At 37.9% G+C, this 21,737-nt stretch overlaps 1 long non-coding RNA gene across 1 annotated transcript; it reads right to left on the bottom strand.

Annotated features, from left to right (window-relative positions):
* Nucleotides 1–17,303: 17,303 nt before the first annotated feature.
* Nucleotides 17,304–17,558, bottom strand: LOC121990345. Its single transcript, XR_006114561.1, has 2 exons — nt 17,482–17,558; nt 17,304–17,386 (listed from the first exon to the last, which is right to left on the bottom strand). It is a non-coding gene; the product is annotated as an uncharacterized LOC121990345 (long non-coding RNA).
* Between the last annotated feature and the right edge of the window lie 4,179 nt (nt 17,559–21,737).

The raw sequence follows: 21,737 nt of genomic DNA on the forward strand, positions 1-21,737 counted from the left end.
AGCGATAGAGCGGGGGGGGGGGGGGGGGGAATATCACGCTTTTAAAACTTTTTCTTTTACTTTTAAATCAGAATCGTGTAGCGGAAAATAAGAAAGGGAACAAAGTGGTTTACTTCGTTCGGAGCCTAGCTCGACTCCTACTCGAAGGTCCGCAGTCCTTGACCGCACCGATGGGCAAAACACTATAACCCTTCTTTCCGAGATCCTCGGAAAGAAGTGGATCGTACAGATACAAAAGTGTAAGATAGTAACACTCCTACTATCTTACAGAAAATTATGTACAGAACAAAATAAGATATACCGACAATAGTAGTTGAAAGTTGAAGCTCGGTCGGCACTATCGAACGAAGTGGCTCGCAGAGTTGATGAAGACTTGTAGCACGAGCAGCTTGCAGAAGAGCACTTGAGTTGATCAGAAAAGTTGTTTTTTGAGCCTCTGACTTCGAGCTCCTTTTATAAGTGCCTTGGGCATTCGGTCGATCGATCTCTCTATTCGATCGACCGAACTCGCTCCCTTCCTTCCTGGCCGGAGTCTGCGCTGGCTCGATCTTAGGAATTAATTGCTCATTAAGGGTTCGGTCGACCGATCATGCCTTTCAGTCGACCGAACATGATCTTTTCCCTGTTCGTCACAATTAGCTGTGATCTTCTTTTAATGCTGTATTTAATGATGTATTTAATGTTGTATTTAATGCTGATTGGATCGGTCGACCGGTCCTCCTCTTCGGTCGACCGATCAGCTGATTTCCATTTTGCTTCTGATCGATGGTTGTGAGCTGGTCTGTGTTGAGTCACCAGGGTTCGGTCGACCGATCATTGTTTGATCGGACTCAGGCTCTGATCTAGTCTGAACTGAATACTGCTTTGATTCTGCCTTGTTCGGTCGACCGATCCTACGGTTCGGTCGACCGATCCAACCGAACCTGCAAAATAGTATTAGACAAAAATCTCCTGCAACACAGATGTCAGAATAACAATATTATAATGCAAGAGTAATATGAAAGACAGTAGAACTATCTTGATCTCAACTTGGAAACCTTCCCGATTTCTTTAGTTGGATCAGCGACCTAAGGTTATTCCCTTCAGGAACCCGACCTCACTGTCGCTCCTCTAGTTGTTTACCTCAATCTACCTGCCAAACTTAGATCCTCCAGATCTAGTTCGGACTTTTCACTTAGCTTTGATCGGCTCCCCAGGACTTTTCTCTTGATCTTTGGTCCTCCAGACCTCTCGATCACACCGCCAAGCGTCGGGGCCCCTTGACCCACTTGGACTTGCACCTGGGTTCCACGATCTGCTAAGATTTCTCCTGCCTAGCCTCCAGCTAGGTCTTTCCCGGTTGAGTAAATAGCCTGCACACTCATTCAACTTGTTAAATCACAACAAGACTTAACTTAAACCTTTGACAATATCAAAACTCAGGTTTGATTCTGGTGCAACTTGCACCAACATTTAGTTCTTTAAATTTAGTGCATGGTTGTTATTGGTTGATGGATTAGGTTGTTTTACCTTAAATCTATTCATTTTGTTATCCTACTGAGACTTATCTTCTTGACCTTAGAGATAATCTAGTTATTTCACATATAGTCTTGGCTTTTGGATTTGTATACTCTGTTGTGTATATACATGTATAGTATGTATGGTAGGGGATATGTTATTGATTGTGTTAACATGCTGATTATGCATATGTTGTTGGGCGTTTACTTGTTGGGTATGAATTATAGGAGTCACCTTGTTGATTATTTATGTTGGGGTTGCAAGGTTACAAACATAGTTCTATATTGAAAATACATGGGAAAGATCATGAGTTTATAAGAAAAAAATATCTCCATTGGTATGAAGCCTTTTGGGTACAACCCAAGAGCAAAACCATGAGGGTTTAGGCCCAAAGTGGATAATATCATACCATTGTGGAGATATCTAAATTCTTTTCAACCCTTCAATTGGTATTAGAGCAAGGTCACTCTTCATCGGACTAACCGCTGAAAGAAGCATGAGCCAAAGCCATGATCCAAGATCGAACCATGTGGGTGAAACCTTGAACAAAGTAGAGGAGACCCTGAGTAGGTCAAGGTGACCTGATGCTCGAGGGGAGGCCCTGAGCAGGCCAACAGTGACCTGAATCTTGAGGGGACCCTGTGGTCCTTTGTTTGAAGGGGGATTATTGGGGTTGCAAGGTTGCAAACATAGTCCCACATTGAAAACACATGAGAAAGATCATGGGTTTATAAGAAAAAGATATCTGCATTGGCATGAAGCTTTTTGAGTAGAGCCCAAGAGTAAAACCATGAGGACTTAGGCCCAAAGTGGGCAATATCATACCATTATGGAGATATCTAAATTCTTTTCGATCATTCAGTTTATTTGCATGTTGTGTGTGTACACATGTCCAGTGTTTACTATTGGAGGAACCATGTTGATTGTACCTATGCTCTATGTACATATGTGTCAAATGAGTATTATAGGAGGAAGCATGTCGATTATGCCTATGTTGGTAATCATATGTGATTGGTGTGATATTAGAGGTATCATATTGATTATACCTACGTTGTAGGGTGTGTACGTGTGTGGTGTGTACATATCTAGTGTTGCTACTTATTGTATTTGTTGTTTAGTAGACATTGGTTAGATCTACTCATACCTATAGATATAGGTGTTAGATAGATCATTGTACTGGAGGTATTTATGATGGATTGAGGTGTTGCATTGATGATGATCAGGTCTGTATCATGATTATTATATCATGCTCATCATTTGCACTACATGCTAACAATCAAATGTCTCACTTATAGTTGAGTGGGTTGTCAGTCATTTTTAACGTCGCACAGTCGGTCACTCATGGGTTGTGGTAGCTGGAGCAGTTGTCACTTGTCCTGTCGTGACATCCAGTCACTAGGTGTTGTGGTATCCGGCGTTGTGAGCAATCAGGGACCCCATCTCTATATAGTTAGATAACTACTTAGCGCACTGTCTCCTCGGCCATTCGAGAGTAGTGTTAGCTATAGGGTGGTACAGTTGTCATTATCCCGACCCCTCAGCAACACAAAGGTCGTGGCAGGTGGAGGGACGGGTGAGAGTGACACCATGTGGCATGCATGCATATTTACATATGATGCACGGTGCATCTGTGGAGATATATTTACATACATGTCTAGTAGATACTAGCTACATGTGATTGTAATATGTTGTACTTGTTTGAGCTATAATTGTTGCTTATGCATGCCATGCTTCATACATGTCATGTATTATACATGTATATACCGTTGGTTACATTGCTCAAGTGTTACAAGCAGATCTATTGTTGATCCTCGGTGACTTTACTGATCATTATACCATATGTGTCAATTTCTTGATTGGGTATATGTATTCATTATGTCAGTTATGGTTATGTGCATTTATTTTATCATTTACGATCTTGACCTTATGTGTTAGATTTATATTGGGTATGTATGTTTATTATGTCATGTGTGATCATGATCTTATACGTTAGATCGAAATTTGGTATGCGTATTCATTATGCCAGTTATGTTTAGATGCATTGATTATGTTAGTATAATCATGTTCTTAGTTCCCTACTGAGACTGTATACTTTGATCTCCATGTTTTATTTAGATCATGCATTATCTTGTCTATTACCCTTTGAGTGACTTACACTCACTACCCCATTTGTGTGTTGTTGTTTTTCTCAGGTAGCAGGTAGATGATCGTGGAGCGCTTGGAGTATCCTATCTGCCGATCCCACTTCATATCTGAGGATGGTTTCTGGTTTTATTTTCTATTTTTACTTGCATTACAATTTTATAGACTTGGCATTGTATAACTTGACTATGTTTTGGAGTTTTATTGTGTGGTGTCTTATATTCACTTTATTGTGGTTGTGTACAGCCTAGCCAGCTAGCAGTGTGTCATTTTTAGTTTATGGGCTTTCTTTTTATCTTTAGCTGTGTTTTTAGTATAGCCTGTGGCCTGTGTATTATACAACTGCATGGTTGTGATCATTTTGTTTTAGCCATGTGGGTTGTGTATATAACTGTGTGGTTGTGTATGTTCCAACTGTCTAGGCTGTTGATAGCCTGTGAGTAGCCTTATGACATTGTATACATGTTTCAATTGTCACTATTACAGGGAGATGTTATCTGTTTGTCAAGTTGGGACTCCTCTGAGGCGTGATAATTTATTGTTATCAGAGCCATAGGTTTACAAGGCTTATTTCCTATATTTTGGATTTCGTGTTTTTTTTTCTCGATGTGACTTTTTGAATTTTAGGACCAGGCAATGACAAGACATCTCCAAGGTACATGAGGTAAGTTTGTATCACTATTATCATACATTTTTGTTGGTACATGTATAGTTGTCTATGATGGTTATGACATGTGTCGGTACTCTTCTGTTAATACTTGTCTAGTTGTTTATATCATGTATTACATGTGTGGGACAGCTATAGTTCAGGTCTACCTAACCCTGTTGGAGATCAGGGATTATAGTCTCAGGGGATTCCTTCTACTATACGACTAGTATTACTAGTTTCTGTTTCTATTAGTAGGGCAAAAGTTAGAGTCACATACCAGTCTCTGCTATTGTTAGCTGGGTAGTGGATAATATTTGTATACTCATGTTGACTCAGTTAGTAGAGTATTGAGATTTGGTTAGTAAATGACTGATTTACCCTTGTTGACTTGGTTAATAGAGGATTGATTTACTCTTGTTGATTCAGTTAGTCAAGCATTAATTTACTTTTGTTGGTTCGATCAGTAGGGGATCAACTTACTCTATTTCATAAAAATTCTGATCATTAGGTGACTTATATATGGTTAGATAACCTGGAAGGTACGTTTGAGTACATGACTTATTTAGACATAGAAAAGATTGAATTAAATGTATATCATTGTCGGTTCAATCAGTTTTAGAGGATCGATGTATCTTATTCCATGGGGATTTTAACCATGGATTGTCTGTACCTGGTTAGATAATTTAGAAGGTACATTTAAAGAGATGACCCCCACTGATATGGAAAAGTGTAGAGCTATCTGCTTAACACTTACGAGATACAACCGTAATACAGTGTATAACCTGGAGAGTTTATTCGGATATATGACTTGTACTGATGTGGGATAGATGATGTTAGCTATGTATCCTTTACGTGACCCGGCACAAAGTGAAATAGAATGCAGAAGATGAATTTTGGGAATAAGGCATTTCTTGGTGATTATCGTGAGATATTTTGAGAGAGAATACTTCTTTACCTCCTTTGGTGGCATGATGGTTTATAAGGCAATGGTCAGTCGACTCACCTAACATTGTTCCATGGGAGATTCTGACTTATAGATCGATCGGATATGGTTAGATGATCTTGATGATACCTAGAGTTATACAACCCGCAATAATGTAGAAGAGGTGGTGTTAGTTGATTAACATCTATGAAATTCCACTGTTACTGAGTAGAAATATCAAATGATGATCTTCGAGGGGCACAACGTCAATTGACAGATATTTCGACTAGCTATTTAGTGATAATGCTCCTCTATCCTTGTATGCATGGCTCGTCACTAGAGGTTACTAAACCTTAGGTGGAGCAATCGCAGTATGATAGGTTATTGGACAATCGTTAGTCGACTCAACTAGCATTGCCTTCATCAAGTAGCTCAAGACCTTAATTACATGATCTTTTACATAAGGTTTTGAAGTTTATATTTTAGATCAGAAAGTTTGACCTTTAGTCGACATTTATCGGAGGATATTTATGGATATGATTATAAGAGTTGTGGAGATACCCTCTTGATGGGTAGACTCTCAACTGGGAGGATGATTGACCCTTTGGACTTTGAATTGTCATTCCTTTATTGTGGATATTTGAGTATTTGAAAGGATGAGATTTGGCATACTCTTTGGATATTTTTTGGTAAGATAAGTAGAGATTTTATACTCATATCTCATGGATTGACCATATCTCTACCATTTGGAGAGTTGTTGATTATCGATTAGAAAGTTAAGGGATATCTCTTGGACTTTAGTAGTCATATACCTTAGGTAGAATGGTGATATATTTCTACATCTTGATAGTACACCATGATGAGAGCGGGTCATTGAAAGTTGGATTTGTGAGCACATGACAAACTTATCTCACTGAAAATTATATGCTGCAACAAATTTACCCATAGGGTATAATCTCTTTAATTGGTACAACATACACGTGCAATGTTGAACCATGGTGGATATATTTAAAATTTGTTGTCAGTGGGTGTTGAAGGTTGAATGTCTTCTTTTTTTCTCTATCATTGTATGGGAAGTTATCAAGTTTGATTGATGTTGAGGATGATTTGAGATTGGTGGATACTTTGAGATCAGATGTTGTGAAATGTTATTTTCTGATAATCTATTTGTGGATATTTGACTTGATGATCTATTGTTTGGTATTTGTTATTGATACTAACTTGGGGAGTAGCATGTCTATGATATTTATGGATTTGGTGATTTATAGTTGGCAATCATATTTCAGACTCGTTGCTAGTGATGTTATAGTTGAGTGTACTTGATGCATGGATACTATGAGTCCTTGGTATTACCATTTAGGCTTACCAGTACTCTAGATGTTTTCATAGACTTGATGAATCTGGTATCCCTAGGGAACTTAGATCAATTGTAATTGTCTTCATTGACAATATTATGATATATTCCTGATCCGAGGTGGATCACGAACACCATCTTCGCATAGTTTTGGAGATGCTTCGACGAGAATATATCTATGCGAAGTTTAGTATTGCACATTTTGATTGTCTTCTGTGGGTTATCTGGGACACATTATCTCTAGCATGGGCATATCAGTAGATCTACAGAAGATAGAAGTTGTTACTAGTTGGGAGTAGCCAAAATTTATTCAGGAGACTCGCAGCTTCCTTGGTTTGACTGGATATTACCGGAGATTGGTTAAGTGTTTCTCCAGTATTATTATGTTATTGACTAGATTGTCTAGGAAGGGTATGGAATTTACCTGGATAGATGTTTATGAGACCAGTTGTAGGGGTTGAAACTAAGACTAATAACTGCACCCGTTTTAGTTATACCTTCTACTGTAGACGGATTTGTACTTTACATAGATATTTCGTATCAGGGGTAAGGTGCAGTTTCATAGCAGCACGGTTGAGTAGTTTCATATGCTTCTCGACGGCTGAGAGAATCATGAGAAGAATTATCCGACTCATGATTTTAGAGTTAATAGTTACTGTTTTCATACTGAAAATGTGGTGGCATCATTTATACAAGACTCATTATTACCGTGGGAGATTATGTGGTCATATCCAGTCTGGGAGGAGTTGCTCCAGGATGCACACCAATCCGGATTTACAATACATCCAAGTGGTACTTGATGTATAGAGACTTTAAGCGTTCTTATTAGTGGAATGACATGAAGAAAGACATCGTGAATTTTGTAGCTCAATGTCTAGTATGTCAGCAAGTGGAGGCTGGACATCCGAGACTAGCAAGCTATTCCAGAAGATTCAGATATTGGAATGAAAATGGGAGCATGTCATAATGTACTTTATTATGAGGCTACGCAAGGCACGGAGAAGGTATGATATGATTTCGATAATCGTTGTTTGGTTGATTAATTTGCTTCCTTTCTATCGATCAGTAGGACAGATTCTTTGGATCGATTAGTAGGATTATACTATAGAGAGATTACTAGACTTCATGGTATATCTCTAAGTATTGTATCGGATTGAGATCCGTGATTCACCTCACGTTTCTGGCAGGGTTTATAACATATCATGAGTATAGAGCTTTGTTGTAGTAGAGATTTCCAACCTTAGATAGATAGACAGTCTGAGCGCACTATACAGACGTTGGAGGATGGGCTAATAGTGTGCATTATGGATTTTGGGATAGTAGATTTTACCCACAGTTAGCCAGGTAGTAGTGTGGGAGTAGCAGAAGCAGGGTGAGCTTATAACCCATAAGGTGTGTTTAGTTCAAGTTATCCTGTATAACCTTGGTTATATAATTACCAGATAATCACATAACCAAGGTTATGGGGAATAAAACATAACCAAATGTTGTTTGCTTCAACCTAGGTAAAGTAATAAAAACTTATTTGTTTGAAGATTTTAATGAATAACCTAGTTTAATATTTTACTGTATTACCCTCATAAAATCAACCATATTTATGTTTTTTTACTTTTTTTTTTTCACATTCTTCTTCCATTTTTTTTTATGTTTCCTTTTTACTTTTTTTTTCCCTTTTTTTACATTTTTCTTTGTTTTTTTTTACTTTTTGCTTTTTTAAAATTTCCTTTTTTATGTTTTTATGTGTTTTTTTACGTATTTACCTTTTTTTTATGTTTTTTTAATTTTTTATTTTTTTACATCACTTTTCTTTTTTTTATATTTTTTTTTATGTTTTTCTTTTTTTTTTTCTTTACGTTTTTCTTTTTCTTTCATGTTTTCTCTTATCAGAGGGTATTTTTGGTAAAAAAAAATTAGTTAACCCCAAAATCATGAAAAACTCAATTTTTCAAGGTTTTTCAATTCCGAGTTGCATGCCCCTTTTGTTGACGTATCGGGTATAAAACATTACTCGAGAATAATTGATTATCTAAACCAAACAGGATTTTCGTTGATAACCTTGGATGGATAACCAAGTTTATCAAGGATAACCCCTAACTAAATGCACCCATAGAGTCATCCCATAGGGTTAGAGATTTGTTCATAATACTTGGATGAGTGGTATATGAGTATGTTACTTGGTGGTTACCCTTGGATGAGGATCTCTGAGTTGAGCAGTAAATTTAATGACCAAATTTTTATTAGTGGGAGAGAATGTAAGAAACGACAAAGTAAATAATAAGAGTTATTAAAGAAATAACTTTATTAGATTTTTCAGAAATTTTTTGAGAGTTTAATGAAATCAGTATGACACATTTAAGGGGATGAATTGTTTAGGCTCAGAGGAGGCCTGTTTAGAATACCCAAAAGTAGGAGTTGATTGAAAAATTAACTTAGGGTTTAATTAAATTAAAACTAAGTTTACTTTTGGGTATAGCTTCTCCTCTTCTCTTCATTCGCTGCACATACTCCCGATCCAGATCCTCTTCTTCGCACCCTGACGCCAACCTTCCCCCTCTTCCTCTCTTGGTCGTCGCCAGCACCACTCGGCGATGTTGTTGCTAGAAGGGAGGAGCCAACATGAGGGAGAGTGGTGAGGCCTCTCACTTGTGGACTTTTACGGAGCCACTATCATCAGAGGTCATCAGCTTTGCCCCCTCTCTGCCACAGGATGCCATAACACATCTCATCGTCGGCACGGATTTGCCGACCTCTCCCTGCTCCACTCCCCATGGTCATTGATTTCACCATATCTATGCTCAATGTCAACTCTCGATCGGGCTAATGCCACACCATCATCGTGCCCTAGATCCCTCTAGCTGACCACCGACGATTCACCTCGAGCCGACATTCTACAGGTACGAGCAGGGGCACATTGTGGTGCCCTAGATCCCTGCCATTAGCTTACTCCTCCTCTACATTCATCAGTAATAGGAATTTCTTCTTTCCTGCACCGTGAGCTATCATCCCTATATTTGTGCTAGATTTGTCCTTTGAGATCATTACTGTGTCGTAGGGGGATAAGGGAAACAGTTCTTTGCGTGCTTGAGAATGCCAGTTGGATTCAATCTTAGGGAGAAGAGTAAGGCATTGTGACACCAAAGGTTTTTCTACTTCTGGCAGCACGCAATCTCTTCATCGAATGGCTGCTTGTAGAAAATGAGGTGAGATCTATTCAGTAATGGATTTAGAATTGTCGTCATTTCTATAGTAGGTTGATTTAATTGGTTGATAAGGAGGAGATGGGTTAAGAATTTGAAATTAGTTTTATATAATTTAAACCATTGTTTCCTATATTGTTTTAGTTAGTAGGTTATTAATGAAGATTAGTTGGATGGTTGATTCATGAGGGGTTTGATTTAATCATTGGATTAGTTAGAGATGATAAGATGGCTAACCCTAATTTGATCAACGAATGGGAATAATTGAAGTTAATCATTAATTAGGAATTGATTAATGATCGGTCGAATGAGGTTTACCCTATATAGGTTTGGGGATTTGATTTAGCTATTTGCTACATATGTAATTAGCTGAATACATTATGTAATGACAAGACTTTGATTCGAGACGAGCATCTCAATGTGGGATTATTTGGCACGATCGACAGATAAAGCGAGTATTTCTTCGTTAGCCTCTTTAGTTCTTTGAACTTAGTACATGGTTGTCATTAGTTGATGAATAGGTTGCTTTACCTTAAATCTATTCGTTTGATTATCCTACTTGAGACTTATATGCTTGACCTTAGAGATGATCTGGTCATTTCACATACAGTCTTGGCTATTGGGTTTCTATACTCTGTTGTGTATATATATGTAGAGTATGTATGGTAGGGGATATTTTGTCGACTATGTTAACATGGTGATTATGCATATGTTGTTGGGCATTTACTTGATTATAGGAGTCACCTTGTTGATTGTTTATTTGCATGCTATGTGTGTACACATGCCCGGTGTTTACTATTGGAGGAACTATATTGATTGTACCTATGTTGTATGTGCATATGTGTTAGATGAGTCTTATGGGAGGAATCATGTCGATTATGCCTATATTGGTAATCATATGTGATTGGTGTGATATTGGAGGTATCATGTTGATTATACCAACATTGTAGGGTGTGTATGTGTGTGATTTGTACGTGCCTGGTGTTGCTATTTATTATATTTGTTGTTTAGTAGACATCAGTTGGATCTACCCATACCTATAGATATTGGTGTTAAATGGATCATTGTACTAGAGGTATTTATGATGGATTGAGGTATTGCATTGTTGATGATCGAGTGTGTATCATGATTATTATATCATGCCCATCATTTGCACTGTATGCTGACAATCAAATATCTCCCTTGTTGTTGAGCGGGTTGATAGTCATTTTTAGCGTCGCACACTCAGCCACTCATGGGTAGTAGTAGTTGAAGCAGTTGTCGCTTGTCCTATCGTGCCACCTGATCACCAGGCGTTGTGAGCAGTCAGGGATCCCATCGCTATATAGTTAGATAACTACTTAGCGCACTGTCGCCTTAGCCATTCGAGAGTAGTGTTAGCTAGAGGGTTGTACAATCGTCATTATCCTGACCCCTCAACCACACAGGGGTCATGGCAAGTGGAGGGACGGGCAGGAGTGACAACATGTGGCATGCATGCACATTTACATATGATGCACGGTGCATCTGTGGAGATATATTTACATACATGTCTAGTAGATACTAGCTACATGTGATTGTAATATGTTGTACTTGTTTGAGCTATAATTGTTGCATATGCATGCCATGCTTCATACATGTCATGTATTATACATGTATATATTGTCGGTTACATTGCTCAGGTGTTACAAGCAGATCTATTGCTGATCCCCGATGACTTTACTGATCATTATACTGTATGTGTCGATTTCTAGATTGGGTATATCCATTCATTATGTTAGTTATGGCTATGTGCATTTATTTTATCATTTACGATCTTGACCTTATGTGTTCGATCCAGATTGAGTATGCATGTTGATTATGTCATGTGCGATCATAATTTTATAAGTTAGATCTAGATTGGGTATGTGTATTCATTATGTCAATTATGTTTAGAAGCATTGATTGTGTCAGTATGATATGTTCTTAGTTCCCTACTGAGACTATATACTTTGATTTCCATGTTTTATTTAGACCATGCACTATCTTGTCTATTACCCGCTGAGTGACTCGCACTCACCACCCCGTTTGTTTGTTGCTTTTTTCTCAAGTAGCAGGCAAATGATTGTGGAGTCGCTTGGAGTATCTTGTTTGCCAGCCCCACATCACATCCGAGAATGATTTTTGATTTTGTTTTCTGTTTTTACTTGCATTATGATTTTGTGGACTTGGCATTGTATAACTTGACTTTTTTTTGGAGTTTTACTGTGTGGTGTCTTGTATTCACTTTCTTGTGGTTGTGTAAAGGTTTATAGGGTTTCCTTTTATTTTCCGCTTTATTTTTAGTATAGCCGTATGAGCTGTTTATTATACAACTGCATGGTTGTGATCATTTTATTCCAGCCGTGTGAGTTATGTATATAACTGTGTGGTTATGTATGTTCTAGCTGTGTGGGCTATTGTTAGCTTGTGAGTAGCCTTGTGGTATTGTATACATGTTTTAATTATCACTGTTACAGGGGAGATGTTGTCTGTTTGTTGGGCAGAGACTCCTTTAGGGTGTGACACAATGAGTGTAACATACTCCGCGACCTACACGAAGGAGATCTTTTTAGTACTTTCCTTTATCTTGGATTAACAACTACGTAGGTTGTAATCAAGTAATTCTTTAGTCTTTTTCATTTTATTAGTTGTTTAATTTTCTCTTATAAGTGTGCTACTAATCTGAGTTGAAATATCAAGAAGGGTGTAGTTTTATTTTGTACAGGCAATTCACCCCCTCTTACCGATCTCGTTGCACCAACAGCACCTCTCATGCAGACTGGAGTTATTGTAGCTATGAGACTTGAGGCAACCCCTAACTACTCGAGGCACCTTCAAAAATCTAGTGTCATTGTCGTGGACATAAGGCGTGGAGTCTAGCTCAGACAAAACGAGATGCCTCCAATGAACCGAGGTGCCTCCAATGCTGCCAAATCTGAAAACGGTCATTTGCGATGAGGATAGTAACTCAGGTCATTGGAGGTGCCCTGGATCACTAGAGGTTCCTGGAATGGCCACGTTAGAAAAATGGTCACTTCAACCAGAAAACTATAAATAGAGCCCTTGAGCTCGAAGTTTGAATTGCACTCTACTTCTAATCTCTAAATTCTATAATTTCATTCATGCCTTAAATTCGTATAAGGGGTTTCTTCGCCTCTTACATTATCGAAGGAGTCTTGTTAGTGAGCTTGATTTAACCTTGGATTAGCAACTTCCTAAGTTACAAACCAGGTAAATCTTCTAAGTCTCTTTTCTTTTTATGTTATTTGTTTTGATAATTAATGTGTATATATTTGCTAAGCTAAAAGTAAGAGAAGCAAATTTGATTTACAAACTATTTACCTCCCTCTAGCCAGCCTGTCTTAGAAGAACTTATTAAATATAAGTGAATGGAGAAGAAATGGAAGAGGAAAGAGGCTCCATTGTGAATGGGACTTTAGTCCCACATTGAAAGTTTCAAGGCATTTTTGTTGGTTTATATTGATTCACATACATTGAGGATGTGAACAAATGCATGGGGAGAGGCTCTTTCTCATGCGTGGGTGCATAGGGGGGGTGCAAATCCAGGTCCTGGATTGCACTGAACCAAGTTGACTTGTGTGCGAGCGCGACCTACGCGCACAAATGCAGAGCAAAATTTGCCCAAGTAGAACAACCAGCATTTTGCCACATAGATCTTTTGCTGCTGTGAAACGGATGCATTAAATTCTGGCCGAGTAATAATGAGTCAAACGGTGGTCGTTTCACTAATAATGACCATTAAGATCATTAACTTTGGCCAGTGATCCGAGTTCCTATATAAAGAGGCTCCAATCATAGGCAGAGAAGATGCACAGCAAAGCAAATGCTCTCTATTTTTCTTCCTCCTCCTCTGTCGTGCATCTCTTGCTCGGCGGAGTGCCCGTGGTAGCATTCGGGTACCACTCAGCTCGCCGTAACCACCGGTGCTTGGTCAGATTCATGGTCGGTCGTTGTATCCTGAGAAACAGACGACCCTTGTAAGCCTAAGCCTCGAAGCACAGCCGGGGGTGGGCGAATCTATTTCAAGGAAACTGCGACTCGCAAGCCTCGGTCAGCTCTCCCGGTCGGTCTCTTTGTCAGACCGACAGACTTCTCTGCCCGCTCGGGATCTTCGCCCGGCCTGTCAGCTCACCCGGTCGGCTAGTCTCTTTGACAGCTCGACCTGTCTACTTCACTCGGCTTGTCTGCTTGACCCGACCGACCTCTCTGACAGCCCGACTTGTCTGCCGATCGGTCTGTCTGCTCGACCCGGCCGACCTCTCTGATAGCCTGACCTATCTGCCGCCCGATCTGTCTGCTCGACCCGACCGGCCTCGTTCGACTGGCCTCTCTTGCTCAGCCTATCTGCCTTGTCCGACCGGCTTCTCCTGCTCAGCTTGTCTACCTTGTCTGACCAGCACTACAACAAAAACCCTCATAGACATCGGTTTTCCACCGGTGTCTATTACATTTTCGACCGATGTCTATGAAGGCAATGTAAAAGGTCTGCTATTTTATACATCGGGTTAAAACCGGTGTAGTATCACTTAACGACACCGGTGTTCGAATCTGTTATTAACCAGTGTAGTATCACTTCACGACACCGTTTCATCAATGGCGTAAAACCGATGTAATATTATATGTTAATAACACCAGTTTTGGCAGCGGTAACCGACCGATGTAATATTAGTTAATGACACCGGTTTTACAATGGTGGAAAACCGATGTAATATCAGTATTTTTTAACAACACAAATTTGATTTCCGAAATAGTGAAAAATCGACAGTAACCAAAAAAATACACAAATATTCACAAATTACACAAATATTCTTCATTCAACAGAATCCATAAAATACACAAATATTTACAAATTACATAAATATTCTTCTTACAACAGTATCGATAAAATACACACACATTCTTTTTACATCAAAAACTGCTAATAGATATCAGAATCAAGGTAGAACATTCTTTTAATAACACATCAAGGTAGAACATCGTGAGTCAAAAATCAAGTTGAGGCTACATTAAATTATGAGAATCGGAATCTGTTCAACTTGCTATACTGCTCCATTCTTCTTGCGCCTTTCATTTCCCTAATCTCACAGCTTTTCACCTTCAAATGCCTATTTTTCTGAGTTAAAACATCCACTGTTCTAATCTGTCAAACAAAAATATCATTTAGTCTACTTAACTACAGCAAAGAACAAAAATAAAAGAATTATACATGCTGCAGAAGTCCTACAATATCACCATCAGAAAGAAATTGACATGGGACAATATACGCAATTTACATTCCATGCAAATGCATGCATCATCCAAAGTTTTCAAAAATCAAATACCTTTCTTACTCAAATGTAATCTAGCATGCATTCAGCCTACTCGAATCGCACTTCATCAGCCCACTCGAATCGCACTTCATCAATTTCAACTCTGGAGTACTTGAGATTTGTAAACTGTAAAAACACATAAATAATATATTAGTAAACCAAGACCAAAAATCATAGTTGAAAAAGTAGTAATAGCACCAGGTAACAAGATGACTAATTTGAATGCTTAAAAAGAGACACATTCATCATTTATCTCAACCACATCATATAGTGATATATCTATCATTCTTGGGAACTTAATATATTCCAAACCAGAAATTATTGCAACAAAGTTTTCTCATAGTTACAATTTAATTAATCAGTACTTGATGGAGGTTCAATCTTTTCATATTCAGAATATCATTAAAACGTCCTGGTGTAGCAATAATGATATCAGCTCCACGATCCAACTCTCTTAACTGGGGTCCTTTCTGAGCACCTCCATACAAGCACTAGACAAACATAATAAAAGAAAAGAAAAAAATACATCACATAAGAAAATATAATTAAATATTGCTTGTTATCTTGAATTTCCCATGACGGGTACTCAGCATAACCATCTCATTCCACTGTAAAACAATGACATTTTCTAAAGCATAATGGCTGCACATAGTTAGTCCCAAGACATCTCTCCATGGTCTCATGGCATAAAATGCTAACTAGTCAACACGAATTTCAAACTTTATCCTATTCGAGCTAGGCTTATGAAATCATTTCTAAGAACAAACTCGACAAATTCAAGACTGTTCTTTCAACCAGACATAAACTTTGTAGAACTAGAGGAAATCAAATGAAAGATCAACAGCAGCAAGATCTGATATAATGAGGGAAAAGCTAAGAGAAGTTCATAATCAATCAAATCAAATATGAGTTTGTATTATTACCATTGCTGGAAGTGAATCCTTGTGGTCAACTCCAAAATTTTCAATTATATCTTTCATATATCGCATGATATAAAAACCACATTGCTCCGCATCCGGTTGTTGAGGAGCCTATGTTAGAAAAGAAATATTGGAATAACTCCTTCAAGGATAGTGAAATAGTTGCTAATCAAAAGGACATACCTTGACAACTACCCATGTTGGTTGTTTTTTCCCTTTCCTTCCTGCCTCCTCATTATACATTTTCAAGGCCCTTCATGTATATAACCCATGGGAATTGTATTACCACATCAAAATACATACATATTTCAACAAAGGTAGGAAAAGAAGCCAAAAAAAAACTTATGAAAGACACTGGGTCAAATCGAAGAGGTCATTCCTTCAATTAATAAAGCCCAAGCCATCATGTCCTTCAGGAATTCCCAACAAGTACATGTGTACATTATCAATTCATACAGGAAACACATAAAAATAAAACATGTTCTGTACACTTTCAACAGAATATTTTGCATTGTTCAGTTTGAAAATTACCACACTATATCTATAGTTTAATTCAGTGTTCAAAAGAACAACTTTAATGAATGATTTTAATTATTTGGTTCAAATTGAAGCAACCCACATGTATGAAGGTTGATTTGCATTTGTTATATTTCTTGATGAAAATGATTTAATTCAGTTGTATTAAGAGGTCTTGTTCAAATTGTACTACAGCCAGTTACAACTGAAAGAAATATTTCTTAGGTGATTTCACTAGCAATCAATTTTTCGATTCTGAAACTAAGATTAAACCAGGAAAACCCCAGCCATCAATTTGCAGCTTCTAAGTATCAAACTTAATGGCATAGAAACAAGGTAAACGTTGACATGAAAATTGATTGTGCTAATTATTTCAGATGGATCGCTTAAAAATCAATGTTCACTAAACGAACCTTTTATCCATTAGATTCTTTGATAAGCAAATAAGAACTTAAATAAATAAATCATAAAATAAAATTTAAGAACCATCAAAATGATAAAGATCTTAAAGAAGATGTCGTATGACATTCATCCATGAGACAGGGAATTTATCACATTCTCCAAACAAAAAAATTACAATTAGCGTGAGAAAATATAAAACAGAAAGTGTAGGATGACATAAATGAACAGAAAATTCCCAATTTCCCTTGCTATTCCAACTGCCTTCAAGAGTTAACACACAAATTGCTTGTAAAAGTTAATTTTCATAAATTGCAAATTGGTTGAACGTCAGTCACCATGAGCAAGACACAACACTGAGTTGGTCAAATACGCACCAGATGATGGTAATATTGAAGTTGGAATTAACATCAACGTGGCTTGAAGTGTTGACTTAGAACAATGAGCAGTCTTGTAACGTCTTCGCAATGCATATATTAGAAACTAAATTTAAAATCCCTCTACATAGTTAGGAAAGATTATTAACAATTTCATCATTGTCAAATATAAAGGCACCTTTTTTCCTGGCCTCACAAGGCGCAAGGCAACTTCTGCTGCTGTATTGGCAGCAGCAATCACATCTGCTGCTCAACATGAGTGTGTGCCACCACAGTAATAAGCCCATCAATATGACACCCCATGTCACTGCAACACAGAGAAGATATTGCCAAAAAACCTCAGAAGAATTAAATCGTAGAGAGTCACAAAACAATCTAGATAATCAACATATACATTTTAATGATGTCATTTTCTTCCAGTACATTCTCGTCATTGCCAAGCTTAGCTTGAAATAACGGAATACAAGCATGATAGAGTGCCAAGGGTCCCCACAGATCTGTCCATATGGCTTGAAATAAAGAGAAATAACCACTTAAATTAGAGGGATCAAACAAATTTATGAAGATAAAAAAAATAACTACACAATAATGTCACAGCATAGAGAGTAACAAACTACTTGAATTATCAACTTTTTACTAAAATAAGGAAAGCCCTAGCGACCAGAAAAGTAAAAGTAGAAAATACTGCAGCCAAGACTAGAATCTAACAAAATTAGTGTAATTATAAATTTGTCCATAAATAAGTCAATTCTTCAAATCAAGGATTACACATCAAACTTTGTGATCAAGTCTATTAACGCGGTCACTGATAAAAAAGAAAGTTCATAGGGTATCCATTAGTAGACATCTCTATGGCACAAGTATGTTTTTGTTTGACGATAAAAAAACAGATAAAGATCTTTTAAGATACAAAAAAATGCTATAAACATGCAATTATTATCACAATAACTGGAAGTCATTTCATCAAAACAAGATATTTTTTTAAAATTATTCCTGGCAAACCAGATCATCCAGAAGCAGTTCAATCTGAGGGAAGATGGGCTATAAAATCCAAGAACAAAACAATAATTTCCACAACCACCCTGCGTAATTGTCCAACTTAACCTCCATAAAATTCCGTCCAGGTCAAGTGACTATATAACTAAAAAGCACGCGTTCAGATCCACCTAAGAACAGTAGACAGTAAAATCCAAAACCCACAGAACCCTCTAAAATATGAACTTTAAGCTCACATTCACTTAGATCTAGCATCCCCACGCGGGAGCTGTTAGCTAGAGCCCTAGAGCCAATCATTTGATGATTGTATTATGGACTTATTGTATCATATTCTTATATTAATAAAGGCATTTGTTTGGTTATTATACTTACTTGTATTGGTGCCAAATAAACTAAGTATAATAACGTCCTTGAGTAGAAGGTTCTTACCTATATCAATCGATTGGTTGAATCGATAGTGAGATGATATAGGGAACACTACTCTAAATCATTCCTAGTCGAGTATTAACATTCAGGGACAATGTTAATGCAATAAGACTAGCATGTAGGTCAACTCGATGACTTGATCTCACAAGTCATGGATATAGGGATATCAAGTTGACACATGGGTATACATTAGAGAATGTAGAATGATCCGCCATGAGAAAGTATCATGGATCGTTATATGAGTGTCATATACTTTCTCATGTGGCTATTAGTATGACTATTAGTCCTTAGACCTGAAGTCACCATGGTTCCCTACATAAGGAGTTATGTACTTTGGTTTCGTCAAATGTCACCCGTAACTGGGTGGACTATAAAGGCGATTACTGGGTATGTAACGAATTATGCAGAGGGATGTGAGTGATGTAGATGGGATCTATCCCTCCTATATGACGGGAGTGGCATCGATATTCTTGATAGAGTGAGACCACGAAGTGCATGGTCATGCCCAAATGAGTCAATATAGGATATTGAGCTCATTTGATTTAGTGAGTCTACTTGGAGTTCAAGATTTAGATTGATTAGAGGATGACACGGTCTATGCCTCATATTGATCAATCTAGATGTCTAGGATAGAAGGACACTTGTCATATTTTGTGAGGAGTCACAATTAGTAGTCACAAAGGTGATGTTGGATCTCAACATTCTTGTAACATTGGGTAATAATGATGTGTTGCTAGATACCGCTCATTACTTATGCTCCTAAATGGGTTTAGGGGCATTGCCAACGTTACAAGAACCTATAGGGTCACACACTAAGGACAATTAGATGGAGATTAGGTTCATATGATGAACCAAGAGGATTAGATTCATTTGATGAATCAAATTGGATTAAGAGTAACCCTAATTGGGCTAATTGAGTTAGACTCAAGTTGATTCATGTGTTTAATGAGTCTAATTTGTATTATGACTCATTAAATCAATTTAATTAAATGAATTAGATTCATTATATTAAAGTGGCTTGAATTAAATGGTTGGATTAGATCAACCATGAGAGAGATTAAGTCAAGTTTGACTTGACTTGAGAGGAAGATGAAGAGTCAAGTTTGACTTGACTTTATGCCACCTCATTGGTGAGTTGGCATTGATTGGGCCAATGATGATGCTCCACATCATCATGGTTGCTTAAGTAGGATGCCACCTCATGGGAGTTACCAAGAGTTGTGACTCTTGGCATTCCATGGAGGTTACACATCTCTTAATGTGGCCGGCCACATCAAGATGAGGATGAGTTTCATTTTGTGAGTGAATCTCATTCATTCCTCCTTCTTCTTCCTTGAGTTCTTCTTGCTCTCTCCCTCTCCTCTTCTTGTCGTGACCTATCAAGGTGCTAGCACACCTTTGTTTAGGTCTTCTCCACCTAAGTTGTCCATGTGGATACTTCTAGAGAACCGTACGCTTGACGGTCTAGAGATCCGGCATTTTGGACGAGCGGGATACTTGAAAGGCACGCTTCAAAGGTATAAAAATGTTTTCTTCCTTTGTAGATCTACTGTAGATTGAAGCTTTAAACTCTTACTCGTATTTTCGAAAGTTTTCTTCCCACGAGATCCAGTGGCATGGGTGATTCGGGGTTTCCGCGACGCGGAAAAGCGGTTTTCGCGGCCCGAAAAACCCAACGGTGGTATCAGAGCCACGTGCGAAGCGAGTACTAGTTTAAATTAGTATTTTTGTGAAAAATATGCATACTATAACATTCTGTGAATTTCCTAATTTTTATGATTTTATGGGTATTTTTCTCGTAGAAGCGAAGCACAAGTGTTTCGGCACTTGTAGGCTTCGACTACCGAGAAGAATTTTCCAAAACGGTAATGTTTCGACCCAAAATCTTTTGGGACAGCGGGCTAAGGTGCTCTTGGATCGCTTAGGAGCAACTCGTGATGGTTAGATCGTGGGTAGGGGTATTGCCCCTAACCCCGCAAGGGGATTTGCTCCGCGATTGCGCCCGAAATCGCTAATCAGGACCGCCGGGAAAATTTTACTCATAAAATCTATAAAATTATGAAAAATTACAGAAAAATTATGAAAAATATATAATTTTGAATTATATATTATTTTTGTGATAGTCATGGCCCAAAGACCCAATTCGATTGACAATTGTGTTGTAATTCATAATACGGCCTGCGTGTCGTTATGTGATGTGCGTGTTGTATTTTTCTTATTTTTATTTATTTTATTTTTCGTGACCTGCGCATCGTGCCTTCTTTTTATTCTGGTTGTAAATTAGATTTAGACTCGAATGTAACTCGAGTTTCAAAATTGTAATGTAATTTTGAAGCGGTGGAAGGTCCACACGAGACGGAGTTACGAGGAGGGCGCGAGCAACACAAGGTGGTCAATGGAAGAAGCTTGAGAAGCTGTTGACCTTAGGTTGACCATCTAATCTTCTCATTGGCTTGAGAAGATCGTAGTAGGGTCATGACACAATCACAAAATAATTTAATTAATTACTTATATGTATGTGATGCATGTTTAATTAAGTAGTTAATTAGTGCCTAGCGATTAGATAAGATCTAAATCGTGCACATGATGCACCCCACGATTAGATTAGATCTAAATCAAGTATTTGATACGCATCATCATTTAGATTAGATCTAAATCACGTCAACTCTAATGCCTACCGTGCCGTGATACCTACTACTACCTCGATCGCATGTAGTTGTTGAATCTGCCAAAGCAGAGCAACACATACTATCTTGGTAGGGTACGGAGGGACAATCTTGGTCCCGCCTATCAACGCATGGGTGAGTACAACTCAATTAGATTGAGTATTCCTAGTTAACTCGGTTGGATCGAGTATAACTATAGGCATTCTTCCAATGGTTGGAAAGTTAGGTCAAAATCACATATATATTAACTCTTGGGCGTATTAGCCAAAGCTAACTCGAGTTTTAATATAAATGCGGATTTTTGATTCTATAAACAAGAGTTGCATAGAGATGTAATTGGTAATTG

The sequence above is a fragment of the Zingiber officinale genome, chromosome 6B, assembly GCF_018446385.1.
Source record: "Zingiber officinale cultivar Zhangliang chromosome 6B, Zo_v1.1, whole genome shotgun sequence".
In the NCBI taxonomy this organism is placed as follows: Eukaryota; Viridiplantae; Streptophyta; class Magnoliopsida; order Zingiberales; family Zingiberaceae; genus Zingiber; species Zingiber officinale.